The sequence below is a fragment of the Sapajus apella genome, unplaced genomic scaffold, assembly GCF_009761245.1.
Source record: "Sapajus apella isolate SASKATOON/1434 unplaced genomic scaffold, GSC_monkey_1.0 scaffold99, whole genome shotgun sequence".
Taxonomy (NCBI): Eukaryota; Metazoa; Chordata; class Mammalia; order Primates; family Cebidae; genus Sapajus; species Sapajus apella.
Genome location: NW_022437039.1, coordinates 2,918,735 through 2,932,884, shown reverse-complemented (window position 1 = coordinate 2,932,884; position 14,150 = coordinate 2,918,735). Strand labels below are relative to the sequence as shown.

General features: G+C 46.8%; 1 protein-coding gene and 1 pseudogene across 1 annotated transcript in view; one reads left to right on the top strand and one right to left on the bottom strand.

The window, feature by feature from the left end:
* RBFOX1 (RNA binding fox-1 homolog 1) overlaps nucleotides 1-14,150 on the bottom strand; it is a 2,532,432-nt gene that overhangs the window by 1,881,340 nt on the left and 636,942 nt on the right.
* On the top strand, nucleotides 7,472-8,314 carry LOC116536179 (annotated as a pseudogene).

Genomic DNA, 14,150 nt, shown 5'->3' with positions numbered 1-14,150 from the left:
AAAAAAAAGAAGTGGGGAGGGCTGTGAGCAATGCCCGTGTACTGATAATGGTTAAATGAACACCGAAAAAAAAAAAAAAGGCATCGAAGACATTTAAAATTTTTTTTTCCATTAAAGTTTCGAGTCACTGTTATGAGAAACACCAAATAAAAACAACAACAGCAGCAACAGCAGAAGCTTTATGCTTACAAACCTCCTCAAAATATTGTGGAATAAAGAGTTGCGTCAGGAATGGAGCCAAGTTGTTTACGTATTTTATCTCATTTAACTCCTAGAATAACTTTTATGCCCATCTTCATAAATGAAAATACTGGGGTTTGGACAAGTTAGGTAACTTTTTCAAAGTCAGGATGTTTAAGCGGAGGAAATTAGATTTAAACCCAATGGAAAGTCAGGTGGATGTTCAGGCTTCTACCTACAAGCCTACTCTACCTCAAAGGATTTGGTGTAGACACCATCCACCACTGTTCATCTGTGCCTAGAAAGGGTCTCCTACCTAGCGACCACATCTTTTTCTCTGTGTATTAACTGTTAAGGAGCTTTCTACCCTACAACTTCCCTTATACCTGAATGACTTGGCCAACCTCAAACATATTTTCCTACCCAACTGCTTGGACTGAGCTATGTCCCCAAAATTCCTGTACAGTACTGAAGCCGTAACCCCAGTATGATTATATTTGGAGACTGGCCCTTGGAAAGTAATTAACTTTAGATGATGCCATGTGGGTGGACCCTCGTGATGAGATTTGTACCCACAGAAGACGAGACAGCAGACTGGGCGTGGTGGCTCATGCCTGTAATTCTAGCACTTTGGGAGGCCAAGGCAGGTAGATCACTTGAGGTCAGGAGTTAGAGACCAGCCTGGCCAACATGGTGAAACCCAGTCTCTACTAAAACTACAAAAAAAAAAAAAATTAGCCACATGTGGTGGTGCACATCTGTAATCCCAGCTACTTGGGAGGCTGAGGCAGAAGAATTGCTTGAACCTGGGAGGCGGAGGTTGCAGTGAATTGAGATTATGCCCCTGTATTGCAGCCTGGGCAAAAACAGGGAAACTCCATCTCAAATACAAAAGAAAAACACTGAAGGAGAAGCAGCAGAGAACTTCCTTCCCGGCCCCCACCCCACCCAACCCCGCACCGCTCTCTTTTTATCCCACTCTCTCTCTCTCTCTCTCTCTCCACAGGAAAGGCCAAGTGAAAACAAGGCAAGAAGGCAGCCATCTACAACCTAATGAGAGTGGCTTCTCCAAATACCAACTCTGCTGGTACCTTCATCTTGAACTCTCAGACTCCAGAGCTATGAGAAATACATTTGTTCCTGTTGGTTAAGCCACAATCCATGGTGTTTTCTTACACAGTCCAGGCTGATGAAGACACAGACCAATACCAGCTCACAGATGTGAATCCAACAAAGGCCTTAAGAATGAATGACTTCTCGAGGTAGCTCACCAGCCCTTGCAGCTCCCACTGGCCTGGCTTTGGCACCGTCTCTCCCGCACTTATTCCCAAGGCATCAGACAAGGGGGGGCTGAGACAGACCTCACTGTCCACAGAGCAGCTTTCATGCACCATTAGCCCCCTAAACGGGAGACCAGACTTGAGGCTGACCTCGGCCAAGAGAGTCCATGAGCTGTGGCTGAAGGCTTGGCAAGCCATGAATCCGGTGCCTGACCATGGGGAAACTCAAGGTGTGATGGATGCCAGAGGGTGGAACCTCCCCACCCCCCGCCCTCTCCTGGAGCCCATTCAGGACCTCGAAAGTAGCTGATTTCGTGGCCATGAGCCACATCCCTAAAGCACAAGCACACCAGATTTGTGGGCTACATAACCTCACATGAATGTGTGTATTTCTCTGCTGAAAACCAACAAGAGTACGTCGGGGAAATAGGATATTCAACAGCTATAAGCCTTGGGCAGAACTATTCTCTCTGCTTCACTGAGCTCCATGGGCAACATAGTTTTCAGCCGACTAATGTCTCCCAGTTCATAATTTTAGTGTTTCCTAACTTTGTGTCATTTACATCGTCAAGGCCCATTTTATTGCCCCCATTAGAAGGAAGCCACTTCTTGCATCTAGCTTAGGGAAATACAAACACAAAGAGGCATACACATAGCTGTCCATCATAGCATTGTTCTGACAGCAATATATTTTTTAAAAAGTATAATGGCTAGAGTACAGGGTTTGAATACTCAACTGCCTATAGAGGATGAGACAATAGGGAGTGGCAGGGCCTAGGGGGTAACTAACGATTGCCTACTCTACCTAAAGCCCTTTGCATTTCAGTTTTTAACAGGCAAAACATGATTCTAGTCAAACAAAATACATACACGGTCTGAATGTGGCTGTTCGACTTCCAGTATCTGATCTTTTAAGCCAAGTCAACTACGGATCCATCCAGAGTATAAACTATGACACAGCATGAGGAAGATTCTTATAATTTGACATTAAAAACTCTACAACCTATATTATTAATGAAAAACAAGAGATGCAGAAAAGTGTACATAAGATGATAAGTAACTCAGGTGTGTATACATCATCCATCTCTCCCTCACCACACACACCATGGACGTGTATCTGAAAAAGGTATCAGAGGATGTACACCAAACTGACAAAAGGTTTACCTCTGAGGAAACAAAAACGTGACTAGGACCAAAAGGATGAAGAAAAGCCATGGGGAACTTTCTCTCTTCCTGGGTTAAGACGTTTACATTGATAACGTATCCAATTTGTAAAATTAAACATATGTTTAAACCAGGATAAAAAAATAAAGCTTCATATTGCTTTAGCCATTAACAAGACACCTTGTCTTTGCTGCTGTGAATAGTTCTGTGACTGTGTCCTTTGCAGGGACATGGATGGAGCTGGAGGCCACTATCCTTGGCCAACTAACACAGGATCAGAAAACCAAATATTGCAATCCTAACTTAGAAGTGTGAGCTAAATGATGAGAACACATGGACACATGGAGGGGAACAAGACACACTGGGGCTTTCTGGAGGGTGGAAGGTGGGAGGAGGGAGAGGATCAGAAAAAATAATTAATGGGTACCAGGCTTAATACCTGGGGGATAAAATCGTCTGTACAACAAACCTGCATGACACAAATTGGCACCTATGTAACAAACCTGCACTATGTACCTCTGAAATTAAAAGTTAAAAGAAATTCACGAACAAATTGAAAAACAAAAAAGACGCCTTGTGGAAATGTTGGCTACTTTTCGTTTCTTATTGAAGAGGAGATCACAAAGAACTCTCTCAACGATTCACATATGGGGGCAAAGTAGAAAGTAAGGCTCATAGTGATAAAATAGGGAATGGTGGGGCTTATGGCAAACTAGAGATAAACTATACTGCATTAATAATTTTACCCGTTGGCTAAATATATGAAATAATAAATTTTCCTGAGGCCCCTGTAAGCAGCTAGAGCCCTCTCTTTACTGCATCCAGAGTAAATTTCGTAGTCAAAATTACGTTAGATTCAGAGATGCATTTCTAAGGCACATAGTATTCACAAATGTGTACCCACAGACCTCAGGCTGGGTCACCACCCAGTGTGGGTGGAGCGTGTGTTAGGCAAGCCAGGCTGGACTGCAGAGGCCGGTTGGAGGATGGAGGGCTCTTTAAGGGTTGCTGACGCCAGCTCCAGCCAAGGGCTTTTATGAAGCCAGCAGCAGTCATCAGAGTGTCTGCAGTGGGGGGCTGATATGATTAGAGCCGTGTTTGAGGCGGGCCATTCTGTGGACCAGCGCAGGGTGCAAAAGGGACGTGGGAAACTTCCAGCAGGACACTCTTGAAAGCTTTGTTCCAGCGATTTCCCATCCCTTTAATCATTTCCCTTCCTCTCCTTCAGTTTCTCTGCATGTGTTTGAAATCGCAAAGGCCGACATTAAGGGTTTCCTTGTCACTTGTGCTAGGAACTCGGTAGATGTGATTCCTTTTCAACTGAGATTGGAAACATAAAAAGCCTTTCCTGAGGCCACACCAGGGACTTTCAGGAGCCGGGTCTGAACCCAGGTCGAACTCCAAAGATGCCTTGGAGACCCAGGCAGGGACTCTGCCACATGATGGAGACCTGGTTCCCCCCTTGGACTCCCACACATCAGGAGACATCCAGGCTAAGTTAATGGACACAGGGAAGATCACTCTTTGGTCACGGTCACCCGTTCTTCTGGAACCCTGTCTGAGACGCCCTAACGCCATCCGGGGCTCTGATGCTGCAAACCAGCCTGTGGTCTGTGCCTTACGTGCCGGACAGTGTGGGGCTACCCTGTATAACTTCCACACGGTCGTGGTAGACAGGTCTCTTTCGGTAGCATGAGACAAAAACAACTCAAAATGGCTCAAGCACAGGAAGGAATTTATCAGCTCATTCCACGGAGAGATCTCACTTCAAATGGATCCAGATAAGGATCGAAGAGATTTAATTACTTCCCTGGCAAGAGGTAGAGCTGTGAACCGAACCAGGTCTCTATCATCTAGACGGCACTCCCTGCACAGCTCTGCAAGGCTCCCATCCACAAAACCCAGACACTGAGAAGCGGGTGACGGTCTGCTATTCCCTGGCGGGACGCTATGCCTTCCCCTCCCGCTGACTGACAGCGGTCGCCCCCTCCCTCCCTCCAGTATTTCCAGTAGGAATGGCTGTGCCAACGGTGCTACAAGTGGCCTGCCACGCACAAGACAGAATAGCCACACCCCTGGCTCAGGTACCAACCTGGTGGGTGGGCCTCCAGTGAATGACACAGCACGGTACCAGATAGGGAAGCCTTAACCTGTGACATCAGTGCATCTTAACTTAAACAGGCACTCCAGGTAAACACGAGGACGGGTGATTACTTCTGTTGCTAGTCATCCACATGAAAATGTCACATCCCCACAGCCTGGAGTCAGTCACATCGTCTTTGCCAAGCTGTCTATGGCTTTGATGGAACTGATTTATGGAATGCTCTGACACCAGCGTATGGAATGAATGACACAAATGTGGAGGTTTCCCGAGCTGTAAGGACATCTCAGCCAGACACAGAGAACCTCCTAGTCACTCTCGGGCCTGAGAATTCCTGCCCTCTCAATTACGCCTCATTGTAACGCTCTGATTTCACATACAGTTTAAGGTGAATCTCCTCCACACCCCCCCCCAGGCATCAACCAGAAAGACTAACTGGGGAGAATGCATGGTCTTTTCTTTCATAACCTCTTTTCCCATTGGGTTTTTTGGTTTTGATAGTTCTGCCATTGGGTCTAGGAAGAGTTCAAGAGACAAGGCAACCTCCTTTGTACTTTGCAACAAATGAAATCATCTGCTATTGCCGCTGGTGATCAGGTGAATTTCAACACCAATAAATGCCCTCTGCCTGGAAGACGTCCAAATGCTGGCATCATCATGGAGCACGGGTAGATCTGGGGGAGTCCTGTGGGTGACAGTTTCTTCTATTTGTTAGGGATATCTAAACTGCAGTTGCAGGTAGAACCAAACGCATAAAAGCTCAACATAATGGACATTCATTCCTTGCTCACGTAAGAGTCTGGGAGACCAGATTGGATAACAGATCTCCACATGGACATTCAGAAAACCAGAGTGAAAGGGGCTCTTCCATGCTTAAGATGTGGCTTCCAAAGCCATCATCATCATCTTTACCCCAATCCAACAGGAGGATAATGGCTGGTGGTTTTGATTGACCAGACCCGGAAACAGCATGCCTCATTTGAGCTCACATTCTGTTGTCTAGAGCTCAGTCCCACAGTCGCCTATAAAGGCAGGGGGTTGTGACCATGCAGTCAACTGTGTCTCAAAGGGGAGAAGATGGTTTTGGTGACCAGACCCAGCAGGCTAGCCATACATCCCCACTGCAGTACTATTTTGCACAAGATCCCCCTACATGGTTCCCTGGTAGGAAATCCACTTCTGCTCAACCTCTCCCAAACCCTACTGGTGACAGAATGCTGGTGGTGTGACCCCCATCTCTTGATGCTGAGGTTGTCTCACCTTGCAGCTGGTTCTCTTGGATGCATCAGCCACAGAGCTCAAACCCAGTTTCTCTTTGGTATCGTTTTAGCCCTCAGGAAACTCAGGTCTTCACCTAGCCACAAGGAGCAAGAGCAAAGCAGAGAACGAAGCTTTCCCTCTCCTCCATTCCTTTTTATCTCCTCTTGTGCAAATAAGCCCATAAGGATGACCATCAAAGACACTGCATGAGTAGAGCAGGGCCTCTTCCTGCTGGCCTCCCAGTATCTACAAGAGAAGCCATGGAGCTTGGCTTCTTTTACACTGTTGTGGGGAAGGATGTTGACCTGTTGACCCATGACTCATTCTTCTCTCTCTTCTTGAGTCCTCTCTGATCTTCTGCTTATAGAGACTAGTGGATACTAGAAATAGCACAGTTGCCTTGTCCTCTCTTGGCCCTAGGTAGGCATCTGAACCTGTTTTGGGCTCTCTTGCAAATGCAAGAAATGCACAGCTTATCTCTGCAGGCAACTCTGGGTCCTAATGATCCATTTTGGGATAACAGGAAATATTTGCATTCCGCTTCTCCTCTACACAGTCAACTTCACCAAGGGGACCAGGCTGTGAAAGGTTGTTTTTTTTTGTTTGTTTTGTTTTGTTTTTAAATGAAACGGGGTTTCACTCTTGTTGCCCAGGCTGGAGTGCAGTGGTCCAATCTCAGCTCATTGCAACCTCCACCTCCTGGGTTCAAGTGATCCTCCTACCTCCGTCTCCCGAGTAGCTGGGATTACAGGCATGTACCACCATGTCTGGCTAATTTTGTATTTTTAGTAGAGATGGGTTTCTCCATGTTTGTCAGGCTGGTCTCAAATTTCTGTTCTCAGGTGATCCACCAGACTCAGCCTCCCAAAGTGCTGGGACTACAGGTGTGAACCGTCTCGTCCTGCCAGGTTGTGAGTTCTGCATCAAACTGAGTCAACTCTTGCCGTGAACCAACTTGAATCTCCAGATTTCTGTCACAGGTACAAATGGAAAACCTTAAAGTCCTATTGTCAAAAAGTGGCGAGGCAGAAAACTGCTTTGGGTTGCGGAATAAAACAAATGAGGAGTTCCTGTCACTCAGCAGCTACGTGGCCTTGAGGAGGTGACTCCTCTGACCTGAGAGCGTTTACTTCTCTGTAAGGCAGGAATCGGGAACCCCCATCAGGTCTGATGGCAGGAACTCTAAGAAAAGTTGTGAAGTCAAGTTCTGAGCTCAAAACCTGTTCCCACCACTTTCTAGATAATGCAGTCTGGGGCAGGTGTGGAGAATGAAAAAGTGGCCACCAGTTCTTGGGTGCTTTTCCCACTGAGCAATGGGGTCTATGTCCACAACTCTTGAGTCCAGGCAGGCTCTAAAACTACCTTCACCAACAGATGACAGCAGAAGGAATGCTGCGACACTATTCAGGCACTTAAAATACTGGCAGTGGGCTCACAGCCCCTTCCGCTGCCGCCCAGCTAGCCCAGCCCCGGTCCTGGCCCCCACCTCGTTTCAGAGCGCAGCGGCAGCTGACTGCGCCTTCACGGTCCGCTGGGACCCGCAAGTGCCGCCGCCGTTATGAACATCCGCAATGCGAGGCCAGAGGACCTGATCAACATGCAGCTCTGCAACCTCCTCTGCCTGCCCGAAAGCTACCAGAGGAAATACTACTTCTACCATGGCCTCTCCTGGCCCCAGCTCTCTTACATTGCTGAGGACGAGAATGGGAAGATTGTGGGGTATGTCCTGGCCAACATGGAAGAGGACTCAGATGATGTGCCCCATGGACATATCACCTCGTTGGCTGTGAAGCGTTCCCACCGGCGCCTCGGTCTGGCACAGAAACTGATGGACGGGCCTCTCGAGCCATGATACATAACTTCAATGCCAAATATGTCTCCCTGCATGTCAGGAAGAGTAACCGGGCCACCCTGCGCCTTTATTCCAACACCCTCAACTTTCAGATCAGTGAAGTGGAGCCCAAATACCATGCAGATGGGGAGGATGCCTACGCCATGAAGCGGGATCTCACCCAGATGACCGACGAGCTGAGCTGGCACCTGGAGCTGAAGGAGAAGGGCAGGCACGTGGTGCTGGGTGCCATGGAGAACAAGGTGGAGAGCAAAGGCAGTTCACCTCCGAGCTCAGTAGAGGCCTGTCATGAGGAGAAGGGCCTGCTGCCGAGGATAGTGCTGGGGACAGCAAGGACCTCAGCGAGGTCAGTGAGACCACAGAGAGCACGGATGTCAAAGGCAGCTCAGAGGCCTCTGACTCGGCCTCCTAGAGCCTGGCCCATCCCCTCCTCACCCCACGAGCTTCCACAATAAATTCGCTCTGTGACACTGGGAAAAAAAAATACTGGCAGTGTCCACTAGGCCCTTAAAATATTGGCAGTGTGCCCTCCCATCCACTGGGGTGCTCTCAGGGCACCCGCAGCTGAAGTGTCAGAAGCTGACTACCCTAAGACAGTCTTGTTGCAGAGGCTACATCTAGGTGCTTTGGGATCAGTCCCAGGGGAGCTCAGACTTCCAGTCTTCCTGACTCACGTGCCAGTCAACTGAATGTCACCAAGAAACCTGAGTCAATTCACAACCAGCAGGTCCTGCCTAGATTCCTGACCCACAATATCTTGAGGTATAATAAATGGACACAAATTTTCTTCCTTTCCTGTCAAGTGATTTTCAGAGTCTTCGACCTGATCTCCAGCTGGTAAAAGTGTAAAGGATTGCTCTGGGTTCAGAAATACCAGTGCCTCCTACATCCTCACTTTACCATGGGAAAGTTACGTTAACCTGTCTGAGTGAGCCTCAGTTTCCTCGTTTAAAAAGGGACACAAAATCTATCTTGCCATTTTGTGTACATTCAATAGGAATGTCTGGCTTACAGTTGGAGATTGCAAATGGATAGCTGTGGTTTTGTGAGTTCAGGGTAATCACTGTAACAGTAGCAGAAGTTCTAACGTCAGATATTATGAGCCCTACTGCATTTAACAGAGCAGCTTGCAAACAGGCCACCTACAGGGACACACACACAATTTTTTTTTTGAGACAGAGTTGTGTTGCCCAGGCTGGAGTGCAGTGGCATGATCTTGGCTCACTGCAACCTCCACCTCCCAGGTTCAAATAATTCTCATGCCTCAGCCTCCTAAGTAGCTGGGACCACAGGTGCACACCACCACGCCCAGCTAATTTTTATATTTTCAGTAGAGACGAGGTTTCACCGTGCAGGCTTGAACTCCTGACCTCATGTTAACCACCCACCTCAGCTTCCCAAAGTGCTGGGATTGCCGGTGTGAGCCACCACATCCAGCCCAACAGGGGTACTTCTGAAAGCATGAAGCTTCCCATCTCTCCAGCTCCCTCTCTTCTATTCTGGCCTGGGACTTGGTTCCAGCCACTGAGCTGCCAGAACTCATCTTAAATTTTAACTATAAGTGTAAAAAAGGAAAGAGCCCATTCATGGATGATAGTCATCTCCCTTCCTCCCTCCCCTTCTCCTACCAAAATTCTGTAGGCTCCAGACATGTCCAACGAACAAATGTCTCTTAAAATTCTTCTGGAAAACGCACAAGGTTTCTCTTAATAACTCTCACTGTCAGGAATGAAATATTTACATGCACTCGCTTCAAAATTCTGGCAGCTTGTAACCTAAGAATAGTTTTACTTATGGTGCTGAACAACTGCCTTAGGTCTGTCTTGCAGATGATTTTGAGAGGAGCAAGAGGCAGAAGAGAGGAAAGGAAAAGTCACAAGGGAGGCAGGGACAGATCAGGGAGGGCCTGGCAAATCCCTGTCCTTGGTTTGCCCTTGACGTCGGTGTATTAAGGCAGGTTAAAGCAGTTACAGTGCTGGGTTGCGGGGAGTCTGAGCTGTGACGAGCCCATCAGTCACCCTGACACATGCTGGAAAACATGGGGAGATTGCAAACATTATCTGAAGCTTAATTATGAAGACGGGAGGAGGCTGGACTGGAGTGAGAAGTGGGTGCTGAGGTTCTCGGGGCCCTTCCCATTGTAACCTGTCATCTTTGGGGAAAGGTATCACCATCTAAATTTCCTTCTGAAGAGCCCCTGGTTACTTTCTGAGGCTAGGTTGCAAGGATAGAAAAAGCTCCTAAAAGGGAGCTTTTAGCTTGCCAAATTTAGCTTGGCAATCTGGAAATACAGATAAAGATCCTCAAAAATCCTCCTTTCCACTGACCTCATACCTCTGAGACTGGGAGTCTCTTCTGCGTATTGGAAATACCACATAAAGCTTACAGCACAAAATGGTATTTCGTAACATTTCTTTCTCTATTTTTTGAGATAGGGTCTCACGCTGTCACCCAGGCTGAAGTACAGTACTGCAAACATAGCTCACTGACACCTGAAACCTCTAACTCCCAGGCTCGAGGGATCCTCCCACCTTAGCCTCCCCAGTATTTGGGACTACAGGCACACAGCACCATGCCTGGCTAAGTTTTGTTGTTGTTGTTTTTTTGTTTTTTGTTTTTGTTTTTTGGTTTTTTTTTTGGTAGACACAGAACTTCTCTATGTTGCCCAGGTTGGTCATGAACTCCTGGGCTCAAGTGATCTGTCCACCTTGGCCCCCCAAAACGCTGGGAGCATATTCTATAATGGAAACAAACAGGTAAGAACCTAGTTCCCCAACAACAGGGGATTCACTCAGTGTGCTGGGTCACCTCCTTTTCATGGAGTATTCCAAGACTTTTAAAGTAATGGTCAAGTGAAGTTTAGGATAACATGGAAAAATGCTTTCAGGAAGAAAATCGGAATATAAATGACGTATTAACATGATCTTAATTATGTTATAACATGAATAGAAGAAAGGCAGAGGGAGGCAATAAAAAAATTATTACTGCTTTTGGGGAAGTGAAATTAGATATTTCATTTTCTTTTTTCTGTATTTCCAACATTATTAGAAATAATTATTTCCAATATTTCTGTATTATTAGAGAGCAGTTATTTAGACCTTTGCCACATAGTAAGCAGTTTTATCTCCCCTGTCACAAAATCCTGAGCATCTCTGCTATTCTTGGTAATTCTCCATAAGAAATGTTATTCATGTACTGTCAAATCATGATTTTGAGGGCACCCAACTTGATCCCCAGCCAGTCAAATGTACAGGGGTTACTCTGCAGTCACGAACACCTGGGCTTTAAACATCCTCACTCTACCACTTAAAAGCTATGGGCACGTCCAACTCCCAACCGTACTTTCCAATATTCTATCCATTTTCCTAACTCTGTATCCCTGGGGACTGTCAATCCCAGAGTAAGGCTGGGCTGTGTAACCTCAGAGGGCACAAAGCAAAAAGATGAGGGGCAGGGCATTCATGCTGCACGCTTCACGAATCAGGTACTGTGCTGGGGGTTTCTGTTATGTTCTTTTAGTCCTCAGAGCCTGCCAGATGGGCGTCATCCTTACCATGTTATCCATGCTATGGAAACTAACAGCCCCAAGAGGACAGGAAACTCCCCAGACAACACAGCTCTCAAGAGTCAGGGTGAGGATATGGGCACAGGGTTCCCAGACTCAGAATCCATCCCTTTCCCTTGTCACCATCAGCCACAGATGGAGAGCAGTACAAGTCAGAGCCCTAGCTGGCACAACCCTCCTTTTGCAAAGACTTTTGGGGTAGAATTCAAATGGCTACAAAACCACCTCTGGATGCCTCAGTATCCTCCTTCATGGTCACAGTGCCTGGAATTCCCCAGTTGGAAATGCTTTCCGTTATGTTGAAAAGCCTTAACTCAGGCCAGACACGGTGGCTCACACCTGTAATCCCAGCACTCTGGCAGGCTAAGTGGGGCGGATCACTTGAGGTCAGGAGTGTAAGACCAGCCTGACCAACGTGGCCAACCCCTGGCCTGGGGTGTTTTTGTGTTGGTGAGAAGGATGCAGAGCATGGGCATGAGCTGAGTAGACGGACCTTGGTCATTTTGGGCTGTTCAGCATCTCATTCGCTTTCCTAAAAACCTTTCCACTTCCTTTCCAAGAAATCACCTTCCCCACATGTGCGGTCTTGGTAAGAAGGTGACTTGAAGTAGTCCTTTTCCCAGTTTATTGTATTTTATTTTTTTGAGACAGAGTCTCACTCTGTTGCCCAGGCTGGAATGCCATCTCGACTCACTGCAGTGTCTACCTCCTGGGTTCAAGCAATTCCCTACCTGAGCCCCCCCGGGCAACTGATATTATAGGTGCCTGCCACCACACCTGGCTAATTTTTGTATTTTTAGTACAGATGGTGTCTCACCGTGTTGGCAAGGCTGGTCTCAAACTCTTGGCCTCAGGTGATCCACCCACTTCGGCCTCCCAAAGTGCTGGGATTACAGGCGTGAGCCACCATGCCTGGCCTTCCCAGTGATTCTTAATGCTGGCTGGACATTAGGATCACATGCAGAACTAGACAAAAGGAAGCCACCAGGATCCACGCCCAGGCTCTCCAGTTTCATTGATCTGGGAAGAGGACTGGACATGGGTACTCCATGAATTCTCTCCAGCTATTCTGGTGAGCAGACAGAGTTGAGGACCACTTGGCTGGATGCTTCTTGCCCATCTCCTGGAACATCCATGGTGTATAAATAACCAAACACTCTCTCCTTCCGCCTGAGGTCTTGTGTAGGTCTGTGACAAGAGGACAGAAGTAAATGGCTTGCGGGAATTTATCTCATGGGTGGTAGAATTCTGTACAGACCAGTTCTGCTCTGAGACTATTCGTGCTTCCCAGAAGTACAGCACTGGCTCGGTTCATGTCTCCTTCCATCTGGTTTTCCAGCCTCCCTACAGGTTCTGGAAAGCCCATCCTAACGAACTCTTTAAGTAACCCAGGAACAGCAGATTGTGGTCATGGGGACTAGAAGGCAAGACAAAACAGCCACAGAGGAAGAGAGAGAAACAGTTGCTAGAACTACTAAATCCCCTTGTTGAGGGATGGCAGAAATGACTAACTTTCCACTACAGATCCATGCCTCTCCTCTCATTGTATGGAGCCATGTGACTAGTGCTTACTGATGAAATATGATAAATAATGAGATGAGTCATTTCCAGGCCCAGAAGCTTAAAGGCAGGTGTGCCTCCCATGCATTTCTGAACACAGACGCCTTCTGAGGACAGAAAGGAGGAGAATTATGCAACATAGAAGAAGCCTGAATCCCTGAGTCACTTTGTGGAAGGTAGTCAAATCACCAGGAACACCTGCACTAGACATCTAAAGAAGCCAAAAAGAAAAAAAAAAAAAAAACACTTTATCATGTTAAGGGACAAAAATTCGAGGTTTTTTTTTTTTTAACAGGAGGGACATTATCCTAATTAACACATACTATTATTACAGATAGTATGAAGCTGTATGGTCAGATGATGCTGCTGATATGATGACAGTAATCATCATAGCTAATATTTGAGTGTTTATGTCAGCCTCTCTTGTAATGCTTTACATGTACGAGCTCAGTGATTCCAAACCAGGGGTAATTTTTCCCCCAGGGGAGATGTGACAATGTCTGGAGGCATATGTGGTTGTCACAACTGGAGGTGGGAGGCTATGACAAGGACAGGTCATTTTATTGCACTTCATTTTATTCTACTTCACAGACATCACATTTTTTTAAATCAATTAATGATTTGTGGCAACCCCGAATCAAGCAACTCTATCAGTGCAATTTTCCCAGTAGTGTGTGTACCTCTCCTGTGTCTGTGTCGCATTTTGGTAATTCCTGCAATATTTTAAAATTTCTCATCATTATCCCATCTGTCACAGTCATCTGTGATCAACGATCTTCGATGTTGCCATTGCAATTGTTTTGGAGTGTTGTAAACTTCCCCGATAAGAGAGGAGGTTTAATGGATAAATGCAGTGTGTGTTCTATTTTGCCAACCAGTTGTTCCCCATCTTTCCCTGTCTCCTCAGGTCTTCCTGTTTCTTTGAGAGACAACAATACTGAAATCAGGTCGGTGAATTACCCTATGATGACCTTTAAGTGTTCACGTGAAAGAAAGGGTCACATGTTTCTCACATTAAATCAAAAGCCAGTGATTAAATTTAGTGAGAAAAGCACGTCAAAAGCAAAGAAAGGCCGAGCTAGAAATCTTTAGGCCGGGCGCGGTGGCTCAAGCCTGTAATCCCAGCACTGCGGGAGGCCGAGGCGGGTGGATCACGAGGTCAAGAGATCGAGACCATCCTGGTCAACA